The sequence below is a fragment of the Gymnoscopelus braueri genome, assembly GCF_963280865.1.
Source record: "Gymnoscopelus braueri genome assembly, chromosome: 13".
Lineage (NCBI taxonomy): Eukaryota > Metazoa > Chordata > Actinopteri > Myctophiformes > Myctophidae > Gymnoscopelus > Gymnoscopelus braueri.
Genome location: NC_137615.1, coordinates 16,411,977 through 16,426,070, shown reverse-complemented (window position 1 = coordinate 16,426,070; position 14,094 = coordinate 16,411,977). Strand labels below are relative to the sequence as shown.

At 40.2% G+C, this 14,094-nt stretch overlaps 1 protein-coding gene across 3 annotated transcripts in view; it reads left to right on the top strand.

The window, feature by feature from the left end:
• Window positions 1-14,094, top strand: part of gcgra (glucagon receptor a) — a 76,736-nt gene that overhangs the window by 45,266 nt on the left and 17,376 nt on the right. The window contains exon 1 of one of the 3 annotated variants that reach the window (XM_080446891.1): window positions 3,023-3,083. The exons of the other annotated variants lie outside the window; for them this stretch is intronic. The gene's annotated coding sequence lies outside the window, so the exon portion shown is untranslated. Of the gene's footprint in view, window positions 1-3,022; window positions 3,084-14,094 lie in introns of those variants that run through there. 3 annotated transcript variants of the gene reach the window in all.

The following is a 14,094-nucleotide window of genomic DNA, read 5'->3' as shown; positions in this document are numbered from 1 at the left end:
GATATAAAAAAAGGGCTACATTCAGAAATATAAGGTGCCTGCATAAAGTGCTTGTTTCATCATCACTATCGCCATCAGTAACATTATCCTCCATCGGTCCCTGGCAACATTGATTGCCCGAATTGAGGCAGGAACAAATGAGTGCTTGTATCTATTGTCAGATTATTGACTCAAAAGTTAAGTTCAAGTTGATTAGAATGTGAACAAACAGTAGTGCTTTCTCACGGTTCTCAAAGGGAGACGGAATGGAAGATATATATCTAGTAAAAAAATAAGGGAAACAAGATAAGAAATGAGAAACGTAAATAAATTCAAGGTAAAGTCGATTTTCAGATTTTGTCATCTAAAAGTCTACATTCCTTTGTTCAACCACGAAATCGATGCTTTTCCATGTGTGTTTGCATTTGGCAGATTACAGATAATTTCCAAGAAAGAGACATAGTTGGGTCTATATTTAAGCCTGATGAAGTTCACTTCACGATGAGAACTGTATTGTATTAGAATCATCGCTTGTATTATGACAGAGAAATTACAAATTAAATGTGACAGAAGAGGAGTTGAGTGGGAAAAAGACACCCACTCCACAGATCTTCTGTCACCTCTAGTAATTAGTCATTTCGCTGTCATATTCCAAAAGTGATGTTGTGATTCTAATGCGGTACAGTTAGCTTCATCAGGCATAAATATAGACCCAACTGCCATTTTCTTGGCAATCTGTACTGAACAGATCTGTGAAAGTGCAAACACACGTAAAAAAGCATTGATTTCACAGGTTTACTACACAAGGGATTATAGACATTTTGATGATAACATCTGAAAATCTATTTCATTTTACGGTATATTACGCAATGGTCATATTCTTCCTGGCGTCAAACCAACTCACAGTGTGTGTTGGAGCGAGCAGTGGTGGGAAAAATACTAAAATGTTTTACTTAAGTAAATACACTGCAATATAGAAATACACAAAATTTACTTCAGTAAAAGTACAAAAGTATTGGTATCAAAATGCACTTAAATTACCAAAAGTAGAAAGTACTCATTATGCAGATTGTCCCATTTCAAGTTTTCAAATGTATAAAACTCTATAAAACTGTGAGCTTGTAGATCGGCTATTTTCAAATGGCCGAAATGAATATAGGGTTGAAGTGGTTAATGTATGTTTTGTAATAATGATCAAAATCTACAAAGTAACTACTAGTGAAATGATTGTAGTGGAGTAAAGTACAATATTTGCCTCTGAGATGTAGTGAAGTAGAAGTAAAAGTACTGAAAACTAGTAACACTGCAGCAAAGTAAAAAAAATACCCTAAAAATTGTACTTAAGTACAGTACTTGAGTAAATGTACTTAGTTACTTTACACCACTGGGAGCGAGACACTTGTCCCTCTTGAACTGCGCTTCACCTCTGTCATCAGATATGATGGCAGTGCCATCATGCTCAGTGCTGCATCTATAGCCTTGAGTAATGAGTCTAGTGTCCTTTTCTTCAGCCCGCACTGCTCATCCCCAGCCCGGCTTATACTGTATAGCAGTGGCTCTCAAACTTTTTTATGTCAAGGACCCCCAAAATGATATGTATTTGGCGGCGGACCCCAATCTCAAAACATTTTGTTCCAGGGACAAAAAGATATATATATATATATATTCAAAGATTTGCAAAAATGTTCACGATTTTTCAAAAATAGCAGATCTACAAGCTCATAGCTTGTATATCTGCTGTTTTTGAATAGCCAAAGAATAAAATATGGATAAAGAGGTTAAAATGATTGTGGCGCTTTGTTAACAAACTTAGCGGGGTACCCCCTGGTACCCCCCCAAGGACCACCGGGTGTCCCTGGACCCTAGCCTGGTAAACACCCCCTCCCTCCGGAAATCTCATGCATTGCATTGCATTTGGTTTCAGGAAGGAGGGTCTGGGATTGCTCACAGAGTAAAGCTGCCCGAACCGCTGCGCATACGAACCAATCAGCGGCTGCTAGGGGCGGGATCATCCAATCACCTGCCTAGTAGCTTGAAAAAATAAAACTCCGTCTGTCATCGATTCTGCGCCCGGAGTCTCAGATGCAATACGCTGTGAAACAAAATGTGTGTCGCAAGCTTCTTTCATTTGACGGAGTGAGGTTACCTGGACCCCACTTTGAGAACCAATGCTGTATAGTATGGTCATAGATACAGTGCATGAAAATGTCATATGTCACGACTATACTGGCCAAAATAATGGCGATTAACAACATCATCCCAATAATCATCAAATGCTTTACCTCTCAAGCCCTTTGACGTGTTATTATGAGCTTGTGGATCAGCCATGTTTGCTATTTTTGAAAGATGTTGACGATTGTGGCTGATAATGCCATGGCCAAAATAGGGACGCCAGGCTGAAAGTGGTTAAAGCTCTTAAAATGGAACTAAACATAATGGAATCGTTTATTATGAAATAAATAGCCTATTTGTATTGCATGGTGCATCAGTCATTGGACAGTGTGGACACATTATGTTTTTAAATAAACGTCCTTTTTAGTGGAAAACAAAAGAGGACAGATTTTGTTGCCAACACCCAGTGGTTGGAAAAGTACAAAAAACGCTGTTACAAGTGAATAAAGTCCGGTATTCAAAATGTACTCGAATAAAAGTACAAAAGTATTGGTATCAAAATATACTTAAAGGACCAAAAGTAAAAGTACTCAATATGCAGAATGTCCCATATCACAAGTTTTCAAATGTCTAAGATATATAACAATCTTTTGAAAATAGCCAAAGTATATATAGGGCTGAAGTGGTTAATGTATGTTTTGTAATGAAAATTGGAAATGTTCCAGTAAAGTAAAAAACACCTCAAAATGTTACTTAGGTACAGTAGGCTACTTGAGTAAATGTACTTAGTTACTTTCCACCACTGACAACACCCATCACAATGAGATAATTAAATCCATTAATACAAATAATATCACTCTGGCATTGACATGGTTCAATTAGTGTGTTGTAAACACATTAAATTAATAACTTGTTTTGTTTTCAGATCACACAGACAGAGGAGAGAATAATGAATGCAAAACAACAACAACAACCCAACACATTTAAATAAGGTAATCATACATTATAAGGCCCCCTTGCGCATAAATAAAGGAGAAATAAATAATTGTGACAAATGGCAATTAAATAAATAAATCAGTAGGACTGTATGTTAGTGAGCAAGACAGCTTCTTCAAGTCACTCGTTAGGGTATTCATGCTCATGTGAGGATATTCACGATTATCCTGATAATGAAAATTTGCCACCAGGGTATTTTATTGTGATAAAAGAAAATGTTATCCTCCCATCCCTAGTGACAATGATTATAATGACACTCATTAAGCTGCAGTGAACAACCTTGAGCTTGCATGTTGTCAGGAACCATTTTTGGGTCACAAACCCATTGTTCTGGGTCACAAGTAAATATTCCCTATTTCACGTTTCCTACAAAGACATTTCTTGTTATTTTTTCCAAAATATTTTCAAAAATAAAATAAAAATAATTAGATTTCTCAGAAATGTTCTAAATAAATAAATAATTAGGCTACATAAATAATTCTATACATTACACAAAAACTAGTAGTGAATCTACAAGATCTACAAGCTCTCAATAGATCGGCTGTTTTCAAGTGGCTTTTTTGAATGTGAGAGCTCAATAGGCCCATTGTACATTTTGTAACGTTTTCTTATTATTTGATTAAAGTTAATTAAGTTAATTAAATACGGCTATAAATAGACTAGGTTGTCTTTTTTTAAGGCTTTGGGGGGGGGGGGGGGGGTGAGTCATCTCCGCTGGGATGTACTGTAGAAGGGGGTGCGTGGGCTAAACGGTTTGGGAACGGCAGCTGTAGGCAATGCAGGCTGGGTGGTGCATGTGAGCTTTTTCTGGACCAGCTACAGTTGAATTGTATTCCCCAAGAGGTTTGTTTTTGAGTCTCATTCCTACCTCTTCCCACTATACTGTATTCATGCACACATAATCCCTTTTGTGAATGTACGCTTTAGACGGTGTAATCGAATTGGGAGGTAAGAGCCCTCCAACAAACACCGTAATTGTCAGTGGCCATTGTGTTGTGCAACGCCAAAGCTACTTGAACATTTTTTTGTGTGTGTTATTGTGCACGACAATGTGACAAACACGTAATGCCAATTGCGACGTGTGACGTACATATTGTTCAGCCTCATATTCACAGGGATTGTGGCATGTTCTATGAACAAAACTCAAAAATAGGCATAGCTATATGGACAAAAAAAGCTTCACTAAAGTGGAAGAGTTGTTATTGGTCAGTTAGTTGTTAAATTATGAAAGGTACAGTACTGTATCTTGTTTTTCTGCCTTTCTCTCCCCATTCTCTCTTTTTTCGTCTTTCTAACTTACATTAACTGTTACTGTATTTGATCTAATTTCTGAATGAAGAAGAAGAAGGGGGAAAGGAGATCAAACAGGAGAACAAAAAAACCTGCATATTACCTGCAAGTTATCTGCATATTTACACATGGTACATGAGATAAGATATAAGGTGTGTGAGCATAGCAGCAGATGTATACTGTGCATGATATGGATGTTTGTTAAGGTGCAAGAAAAACACACAATAAATGTTGAACATGGGATTAAGGTGCAAAATGTCTGTGTGTGTCGACCGCATAATCCACATAAAGTAGACTGACACCGGTATAATCCACAGGTAGGTCCAAGGAAGAGCAAAGGTCCAAGACCAGCCTGACAGCACTGCCTGTCAGGCTGTACCGCTGACAGGCAGCCGGGCGAAAACTGTGGTATAGGCCCCCTTGCCCGGCCGCGGTCGTTGTAGGGGTTTGAACAGTTTGTGACTTGGGTGGTGCTTGTCCTTGATGATGCGCTGGGCTTTGACCTCACACCGCTTTTTGTACAGTTCCTGGAGCGCAAGGAGCTCGTCTCCCATTATGCACATTATGAGTCTCCATACTGAGCAGCCACCTGGTCATCAAATTACTGGCATAGGAATGTGACAAAAACAAAAAAAATCTCCATGAATTCAAGGCTTCATGGGGTGTTTCATTGATAGAAAATGTGAAATTTTTTGGGTGAATATAAGTAGGTCGGGAGATGGCTTATTGTCGGTATCAGCCGAGTAACACGCGGGAGTCTGTCCCCATTACAATGCGCTAGACCCCTGGGTGATGGATTGCTGAGGTGGAGCGCCACACCTATCCTCAGCTCCCAGTACTTACCGCACGACTTACCACACCCAAGCCGTGCTACTCATGCGCTGAGTTGGCGGTGCCCGGGATCGAACCCATGACCTTGCGGTCTGAAGGCCAGAGCTCTACCGACTGAGCTACCCGGACACTAAACTATTCCTTTAAGGCAGTGGTTTTAAACCTTTTTTGCGTCAAGGACCCCCAAATGTACACATATTAGCCCAGGGACCCCCATTTGAAAAGATATGCCAGGGACTCAACCATTTTGATTTCTTGAGAGTCCCAATCTACACTGTAGTATCATCATCAGTGTTCATTTAACTCTGAGAGTGTACAAATGGAACCAAATGGACCCTTAGGGTCCATTTGGTTCCATTTGTACACTCTCAGAGTTACAGACACACAAGGGTCAATTTGGTTCCTAACTATTAATTTGTCTGGGGACCCCCTGGAACCCCCTCAAGGACCACTGGTTGAGAACCACTGCTTTAAGGACAAAATGTCCTTGAAATCCAAAATAGGGACACAAGGTTGAAAAGGGTTAATGTTCATTATGTAAAAGAAAAGCAAAATAACAACAGGACCTCAAAGATATCACATACCCAACCTACTGATTGTGTATTTGTTTGTGTACACTACAGTACAACAATGCCTTTGATCTAGCATGTTAATGGGAACCTCACTGGCAATTTGGTTGGAACTAACTGGAGTGGAAATAATGGCCTTGAAGTTACAAAGTTCCTTTTCGCTGGTTTAATTACGGCTGTCTGTTGCCATCTGGCAGAAACCTTGTATCTGTTGTTGCTGATTTGTTGTCAGCTCAGGTAGGAAACGGTTCTTGCATCACAGCAGCAGCTCCTTTTGCTACAAAAATGTCTTGTACTGTATGTGTATGTATGTATGTAATGTATGTATGTATGTGTGCATGGCGTGGTTGCATGCTATATGATACCAAGATCAACTCTTTTGAGGTACTTTTGCTTTACTGGAGTATATCCTCTTTCCAATACTTGTACTTCTACTCCACTACATCTCAGAGGCAAATATTGTACTTTTTACTCCACTACAATTATTCGAAAACTTAAGTTACTAGTTTATTTGTGGATTTTGATTATTATTACAATACATACATTAACCACTTATAGCCATTAGCCACTAGTCTTATACACACCCTATATATACTAAGGCTATTTGAAAAAAGCCGATCTACAAGCGACCTTGTAGATCTGCTATTTTCAAAAGATTATTATGCATTTTATCTATTTGAAAACTTGTGAAATGGGACATTCTGCATAATGAGAACTTTCCACTTTTGGTACTTTAAGTCCATTTTGATACCAATACTTGAATTTGAATTGAATTTTTGAACAGAGTATTTCTACATTGCAGTATTGATACTTTAATACTTTGATACTTAAGTAAAAAATCACACCCAGTGTGAAGTGAGCGGTGCTATTTATGAGCGAAGTTTTATGTTAATGTCATCATGTGTCTCGCTAGCCAATCACAGCACGTCCTGCAAAGATAAGTATTCAGACCCTTTGCTATGACACTTGTATATTTATACCGCTCGGTGCTCAAAAACAACAGTGGTCATCACAGTGATGGAAGCTCACAAAAAAAAAGAATGTTTTGAAGTGAGTGGTGCTATTTGAGTTATTAATTTCATCATGCGTCTCGCTAGCCAATCACAGTACGTCACAGCCAATCAGCCAATCACAGTACAGCGAAAGAAAGTACAGCGATGGAAAGAAAAACTTCCGCCACGGATGGGTCCCAAACCCACTTATAGGAGCGGCTACACCGCTCAAAAATGTGAGTACTTTTTCTACAGTTTCTTCCTGGCTGCCAGCCACCAGCTGGTTCTGCAGCCACTTAGTTGTGAATCCCCCTGCCCTTCAATGCTCCACACCGACACCAATCAAGGTCCCTTGAAGCATGTGTTGTTTCATCTCTGTTTTCTGCCAGAAACGATAACCTGGGGCATACATCACTTCCAAGAGTGGCTTCGTTTATGCCATTATCTAATTAAAGGGGTGACAATGTGGTTGCTGCGGGGTCACACAAGGTGGAGAGCCTATTTGAATGTCTAGGGCGCTTTCCTTTGGTGTCATTTACCCTGAAACCAGCAACATGGCCCAAAATCGTTCCACCGCTGGCCTGGGGATGTCTTGTAACTGGGTTACGTAAGCCCTGTTAATTGTTGGCTATTTGGTCGAAAGGGTGGTTTACAAGCAACATTCCTTTCATTAGAAATTGTTTACTCTGAGGGTAATGCAAGGCCCATTATTAACTTTTTATTACTTCTAAAATGTGTATGTGTAAGGGAGATTTTTTTATAAAATGATTAACTATTCTAACAAGGCTCAGTAGAGTATAGACTTTTTGACAGGCTTTCAGAGGCTTCTGTGTCAAAATTTCTATCCTGACCGATTCTATTATTATTTATATTAAAACCATAATTGTTGCTGCTATTGCCATACAATAAAATCATGTGTAAGCAAGTCTTCTACACTACAGTATGCGGTATAGTTCGGGCCTGGCGTCGTCCGCCATTTGTGTAAAATATGCACATTTTATTGTGCACTGCAGGAAATGTTGCGTGCATGCACAGTCAAATTCAGAAGAGAGCGTTTACCAGCTAATGTGCATTTTTGTGATTTTATCTGTGGAGTTGTAGCAGTCAATAGAACATGCTTCATTTCAAGTGGAATTCGGGGATCTATAATATCACATGGTGTCGCTAAATCCACCAAAACAGACAATCTTCAGGATGAACACTTTCACTAGTAAAGACCACACCTTCAAACAATGAATCAGTTTGTGTTGTATTTATTGAAGATAGAAACAACGTTGAATTTGATGAAAGAGGATTGAGGGATGTAGGAATGAGGGGATGAGGGCTGAAGTGAGTTACAGAGGAGAAGAAAGGAGAAATGGATGAGGGGGAAGAATGGTTGTTTGGGCTGAGGGCAGGAAAGGGTGATGGGGATGAAGGGAAGGGGAGGATGAAGGGATGTTTTAACGAAGCATGCCTTCATCCTTGGGGTACGTACGTGGTGCTTAGGGTTGCCAACCAGTGGTGGGAAAAGTACTCACATTTTTTACTTAAGTAAAAGTGTCAATGCTGCAATGAAGAAACACGTTATTACAAGTAAAAGTCCGGAAATTAAAAAGTAAAAAAGGGTTTGCAACGCGTCATGATTGGTCGCTTATTGTAAGCGAGATTGCCCTTGTTTTTCTGTGAAGGTGCTTGTAAAGTTTGCGGTTTGTCCCCGTTTCTAAAATGTTGTTGATATTTGGTATAGAGTTATTGGTTTATATATTGATATATTTCACACACACTCACATTGTGTGTGTGAATTAATATCCAATTAATTCTTGTTCAGAAAACTGAAGACATTAGTAGAATTGGCCTCAGGTTTTATTGGGTTAAAGGCAGTCAAAAATGTTGCACAAAAACCATCACAAAATGTCTTTTCCGTTTCTAAACAAGTCCTTACTTTCATCCACTATCTCTGTTTGTTTATGTGATATCAGTCCAACTGATACTGCTTTACCATCAGCAGCAGATCAGGCAGTTTTACCACAAATGATCCCCTGACACAAACTGAAAATGAAAGTATGTCTGCCTTGGCAAAGTATACTCCCTGGTCAAATATTACTCCTCTGCAAGTGAACATTGCTCTGTCAAATGTTTTACTTTGGTACGGTTTACAATGATTGTTAAAAGGATAACTCAAAAAGCCCTAGGGGCTTGTTTCCATTGTGGTCCTGCAAGTACTTGAGTACATGTACTTAGTTACTTTACACCACTGGTAACTCTCTGAAAAGAATGCATTGACTGACTGGCTTGCAGACCCACTGTAAAAACGTCAGCATAGAAATACAGTCAAATCGACCAAACAGTATGGTGTTCTGATACAACAGAATTTGTGTGTGTGTGTGTGTGTGTGTGTGTGTGTGTGTGTGTGTGTGTGTGTGTGTGTGTGTGTGTGTGTGTGTGTGTGTGTGTGTGTGTGTGTGTGTGTGTGTGTGTGCGTGCGTGCGTGCGTGCGTGCGTGCGTGCGTGCGTGTGTGTATTGGGGGGTCTCAGTTTTTCTCAGATGTACGAAGGGGGCCTCCGCAACGCGTTGTGAGCTTGTAGATCGGCTATTTTCAAGACATTTTTATACATTTTTAAAACTGGTGAAATGGGACATTCTGCGTAATGAGTAGGCTATACTTTTACTTTTTGTACTTTCTGTACTTGCCAACACTTTTGTACTTTTACTGAAGTAAATTTTGATTATCTGACTTTTAGAGTGTTTCTACATTGCAGTATTGATACTTTTACTTAAGTAAAAATGTGAGTACTGTTTCCTTCACTGACTGTATTATCCCCAAACGTTACACTGTAAAAACTTTTACTGTCCTTGCATCTCCTTCTCTCTCACTATCTCTCAAACACTCAGGTTCCCTCTTACAGGGCTCTACAGAGCAGCGGCTCTGGTTAATCATTGTACCTGCTCAGTGCTAGGTTGCAAAAAGTGGGGGCTTATAAGTAGGGTAGTGTGTTAGGAAACGTGTGTGTGTGTGTGTGTGTGTGTGTGTGTGTGTGTGTGTGTGTGTGTGTGTGTGTGTGTGTGTGTGTGTTTGTGTGTGTGTGTGTGTGTGTGCGTGTGCGTGTGCGTGATTTGAGGGAAGAGCTTATGAGATGAAAGGAGGGAACCCCTTGTGAAACTGTGTGACCTACTAGTGTATCGCTAATGCAGTGTGTGAAAGCAGATACAGTACTTACTACCACACGTGTACCAGTAACTCTACTACGTACGCCAAGCCCCTCAGTGTTCATTTAATGAACACCAAGGGTTTTGCTGTGTACCTGCTAATGCTATCATGCTAATGCATTCACAGAAAGAGGCCGGCCGACATTTTCTGTTAAGAGCAGATGTAGCAAGTTTGAGTATTAGTCTAGTGCAGTGGTTAATTTTTTCACAATTTTTGACTCAGGGCACCCTTGTAATTAACATTTTTCATCCACGGCACCCCTGAATTAAAGTACAAAAGTATTGGCATTAAAATGTACTTAAAGTACCAAACGTAAAGTCCCATTTCACAAGTTTTCAAATGTATAAAATGTATAAAAGTCCTTTGAAAATAGCTTTGCGACGTGTTGTGAGCATGTAGATCATCTGTTTTCAAATTACCAAAGTATACATAATATAGGTCTGAAGTGGTTTTGTAATAATAATCCAAATCTACAAAGTAACTAGTAATTTAAGTTTTCAAATAATTATAGTAGACTAAGTGGAGTAAAAAGTACAATATTTGCCTCTGAGATGTAGTGGAGCAGAAGTAAAATTATTGAAAATTGGATACCTCAAAATTGTTCTTTAACTACAGAGTAAATGTACTTAGTTACTTTACACCACTGGACAAAAGTCACTGCTGTGCTGTCAGTCAGGACCGGCCCTGATGCAGTGCCAGGCCAGGCCGTGCCCTGTCAAGCCAGGCGAGACAACACTACCCCTTTCTGATTGGGTCGGCGCCCGCAGGGCAATCGGTCAATCTGTACTGCAGCTAAGCTGCATCCTGGGGTCATTACAGTGAGCAGACCATTTACAGAATGTGCCAATATAGCTCTGTGGCTCAGAGATACCATCTGAAGTCTGATTTCCAGGAGAGCAGGGTAATGTAATGTGCATTTAGACTCTGTGACTGGACCCTTGTGGTGGCTCCTACACTACTGCACATGCCAGACTTGGAATAGCTTTTGTACACAGAAACACTGTGTAGAGTAGACCATGTGTCTTCAACAGGGGGTTCGGGATCCCTAAGGGGTCCTCAGAGTTACTACAGGGGGTCCTCCAAATCTTCCAGTAAGGGGAAGGAACATTAGCCAAAAATAGCTGATCTACACATGCTATTTTTGGCAAAGAGGTTTGATGTAGAGGGAAAAAAGATCTTATTAAATTTAATCTGCAACACAGTATGTAGTGGGGGGGTCCCTGCTTCATCTCTCTCTCAGCTAAGGGATCCTTGGGCTGAAAAACATTGAAGACCCCTGCCGTAGACTATAAGCGTGTGCTTTAATTTGCTTTAATCCATTGAAACCGGGAAGACATCTGTGTCATTTTAGATTTTAGCTATATATACAGTACAGCAACAACACACGTTTTTCAGAAAACTCTTAGGATTTAGAACAGTGGTTTAAAACAGTGGTACACAAAAATAGCAGATTATACAAAACTTGTATCTGCTATTTTTTAACCTTTTTTAAAAAATCTTTAAAGCCTTTGAAATCTTTTGAATAATTTTGAATTTTTAACACAAATCTTCTCTTCTGGGGGGTCCCTGGCACAAAACATTTTCAGATGGGGGGGGTCCGCGGCCAAACAAATACCATTTTGGTCGTCCTTCGCACGAAAACGTTTGAGAACTAGTGATTTACAAGGCATTTGTAGAATCGGATCAGAATGGGTCTTAATGGGTTAACACACACCATACACAGTATCTGTCATGAAGCTTTGTGCTCTAATCTCTTGGACAAACACCACTGGGAAACAAAGCCCTTTCCCAAACACGTCAAAGGCGAACATGCTCTCCTCCTGTGCCAAGAGACTGGAACAGAATGGAATTTGAAACGTTTTAGCCAAAAATGTTTCCATGGTCAAGGTGTTTTTTGCAGAAACGTTTCAGATTTCGTCCCGTTCTCCGGCTTCAACCAAAAAGCTCCCCGGGGGGGGGAGTTTGCTTTGTTTTCTTTGCCACGGATCGATGCGCAGGTGAGTGACTCCTGGTTTATCCCAGAGACCACAGGCATGACAAACACACACGTTGTCAAAAACGCACTCAAACAAACAAGTACATCTGTGGTTCTCAACCAGTGGTCCGGGGACCACCAGTGGTCCTTGAGGTGGTCACCAGCTAAAGAGAGTTGGTAACCAAATGGACCCTTAGATCTTTAACTCTTGAGAGTGTAAAATGAAACCAAATGGACCCTTACGGGTCCATTTGGTTTCATTTTACACTCTCAACAGTTAAATTATTGTTAAACATCTGCATTACTTAATTAAATAATTGTTATTTTGACCAACGTTTGCCTGTTATCCTGTTATCTCCTATGTGGCACCACATCAATACAGCATGGAATTGTGCACAAAATCTTATCCAACGACAACAAAATATTCTACGTTTTGGGTCTGAGAGTCTAAATCTCATCAAATGGTGGTCCGTGGCTCAAATGCCGAATAAATAATGGACCTTGATATGAAAACGGTTGAAAACCACTGCTCTAGATGGAGGTGGACGGTGGCCAGCTGCCAAGTGGTGAGGGACTGTTGCTCCGCTGAAGCACAGCTTGTCTGTCTCACTGATGGGGCGTACACATGTATGTATGCAGGACTTCTGTTTTGTCCCTCAGGCTTGACACTCATTCCTCCCAGGAGTTCATACATACATACATAAGTGTTCTGGGCTGTGTGGAGATTGGCGGTCCAGAACTCTTATGTCATGCTGGCTTCCTTCAAAACAGGCCTGAGAATCCATCTTTCAGGAGGCCAAAAGGAGGAGGTAAATCTCACTTCTCCCAGAGAATGGTGATGGCATTCGCTGCCTACATACCCACCCCCGCCCACCCTGTTTTCTCCACCTTTTTCTACTCTGTACATAGTGTATAGTGTTTTACATTGTTGATGATATTGTATTTTGGTGTATTTTTTATGCTATGTTGATTAATTGAATACATATAGGATCACAATGGAAACAAGTCGTTTTTGTGTTGTCCTTTAAGCCCAAATGTATGACTGTACCCCGTGCTGTTTGCATTTCTGTCTAATAAAGTATTCAATCAATCAATCAATCAATCAATCAATGCTCTACATTAACTGGGGCGAATAACCTCTGGTTGTAAACAATAGCTGAATAGAGCTGTAATGTCTACTCTATTATACTGTATAGGATTACAGTCTCTCAAGTGGACTGCATTTATATTGCACCTTTTTCTCCAAAGTGCTTTACAATGTATTTCACGTACACATTCACACACCAGTGGTGGAGGAAATCATGCAAGACACCAACCTGCGCACCGGGAGCAGTTAGGGGTTCAGTGTCTTGCTCAAGGACACTTTGATACACAGCAAGGAGGAGCCGGGTGTTGAACCAGGAAACTTCCGAGTCCAAAGTGGCTGCTCTGCCTAAAGAGGCAACTAACCCTAAGCACAAGAATATCACTGCCTTGTTGCAGCTGTATTGTTAGCGTGAGTCAATAAAACCTTGATCTGTACAGTAGCATTATATAATCAAAGAATTGATTTCAAAATTCTACTGTTGGTCTATAAAGATTTAAATGGGTTGGGGCCAAAATACATTTCTGATCTTGTACGATATCATGAACCATCCAGACCTCTAAGGTCATCTGGGAAAGGTCTGCTTTCTGTCTCTACAACCAAAAGCAAACGTGGGGAAGCAGCATTTTGTTTTTATGCACCACATATCTGGAACAAACTCCCAGAAAACTGCAGGTCTACTGCCACTCTTATTTCTTTTAAAATACAACTAAAGACCTTTCTGTTTGCCAATGCCTTTGATTGGGTTATTTTTTTTCTTTCTCTTTTCTTTTCCCTTCTGCACTGTAACTGTATCTATTCATTTTGGCTTCTTTTGTCTTATGCATCCTAATGTCATTTTATAATTTTCCTTTGCTTGATGTTCTGTGTAAAGCACATTGAATTGCCTTGTTGTTGAAATGTGCCATACAAATAAACCTGCCTTGCCTTACTGGATGAAGGTTTTAACGATACCTCCTCGTGGCCCAGATGGATTGGAAGGGACAGATCGGAACGGTTCCCTAAGGCCTTTACACAGGATATCCTTTCCGCTTCACTGTTTATTAATGGAGCCTGTTAGGGGAAGGTGACGGGA